Raw genomic sequence first — 1,973 nt, forward strand, 5'->3', positions numbered from 1 at the left:
TTCACTTGGAGATTATGTGGCATGTACAAGGCATGTGTCAAATCTTTGACTTCCATATGTTTATGTCGAGCCTTCAATATACCATTCTCACATAATGCATTATACACTTCATTCAAATCAAATAAAACCTAACTCCTAGATTTTACAATGATAGAATGATCTGATATCATTTATCAATAGTACCTTAGGAGGAATAGCTAAGTGGGCTTCCATTTGATCTTCTTGCTTAGCAATCATAGGGTAGAGCCTTAATGTAGGTGCCTTGCAAAAAATGTTCTTCAACAACATCTCAAAACCATTCTTCACCTTTGACTGGAGCCAGATGCCATAAAGCTTGGTGAAATAAGAATTCCCAATAATTGATAACCTGTTTCTACAACTGCGCTCTCAACACTTTGCTCTTAATTGCTTGGGGGCTCAAAATCTCTCTGAAAACCCTCAATTTCACCTTTTTATGAAAATTTTCAAAAATTTAGGGCCTCTTAAATACATCATACATTGGTAGGTGGAATAGCTTGGCAATGTATTTGAATCATAAGCTCAACATGAAGTAATTATCAAAAAAATTGGTTAGAACATAAATCTAACTGGACTTTTCTTGGAGATAATAAACAACTTTGTTACAACTAGGTTGTAATTGGTTAAAATGTATCTCCCTTGCTTGACCTAATGCATCTAAATATTCTGATTTGGATTGTTCTTTCTTGCATATTTGGAACTGATGTAGGATCTTCTTGAATTCTCAGTTCTAGCTATCTCCTAGACCACTTAGTTGAATGTGGATGCTTCACCCAACTCATTGGATTGGATGATAATGGCTTCATTTTCTTGGCTTATGATTTCCTCTATTTTCCTTACCCATTTCTGATTCATCCGAGTCCTGATTTGTTCGACCTTGAACTTTCCTTTGTTTCTTCACCAGAATTTTCTATGGCTCTATTCATACAGTTTCTTGCCAAATTACCTATTTTTTGTACACATAACATCCCACATTAGTGTTTCTTTTCCTGAAGTGAGTTCTTACACAATTTACTCCAATGTGCCCATATTCTCCACAATGATGACATCTCCCCATGTGTTGTATTCCCAACCAATTGATTCTCTTTTTTTGGTTCCATTGTGCTAATTATATTATTTGATCTATACTCTAAAGATTTGTGACCATGCTTGTGACATGTGAAACAATTCCCTTCAAACTTTGATCTGAATTTGCATTCATTAGCCTTGTGACCATATTTGTTACAATTATAAAAATGAACTTTGAACTTGGATTGTATTATTTTTCTCCAACAAATATTTGATGTATGACCTTATTTTCCATAATTGTTGCATCTAGGCCTTTTGTTCTTTTGTGCTTCTTACTATGATGATTCTCCTTGATTACTATACCCTAAATCGATAGTACCTTCTTTATGTGTATTCAAAGTTTTCTTATATAATTGATTCACAATTTCATGTGATCTCAATCTTCTTTCATTTAGTTCCTTTTCATCTCTTAGTTCATTTTGGAGTCTATCATTTTATGCTTTTAGATTGGTGATCCCTTGATTTGTATCATTTAGCTGATCTGCCATGTCTTCTCGATGTTGAGATAGTTGTTGGATTGGTCTTTTCTTCTAATCTTATAGCAAGTAGTATTTTGTCTTTATCTTCCATTTCTATGTCATCTACTACTTTGTTCTTTTGTTCCATAACTTCACATAGCCTGACTGAGTGACTTTCCTAATCTCTTTTCATTTTTCTTACTTCTTCTTGTAGACTAGCACTCCTTACTAGTAGATCTTCTATGGCTACATTTGATTCTTCTAAACTTCTTTCTCTACATAGATCTTCTATTCTTTCTTCTATGTATAGATTTTCATTCATCTGCATAGACAATTCTTTTCTTCTTTTCACATAGTGAGTGAGTTTCTCCTTAAGTTTCTTAACTTGCTCCATAGCCATGTGTAGATCAAGTTTGTCATTTTCAATAG

Source organism: Cupressus sempervirens, chromosome 10, assembly GCF_028749045.1.
Source record: "Cupressus sempervirens isolate cs-2001-9-10 chromosome 10, ASM2874904v1, whole genome shotgun sequence".
Taxonomy (NCBI): domain Eukaryota; kingdom Viridiplantae; phylum Streptophyta; class Pinopsida; order Cupressales; family Cupressaceae; genus Cupressus; species Cupressus sempervirens.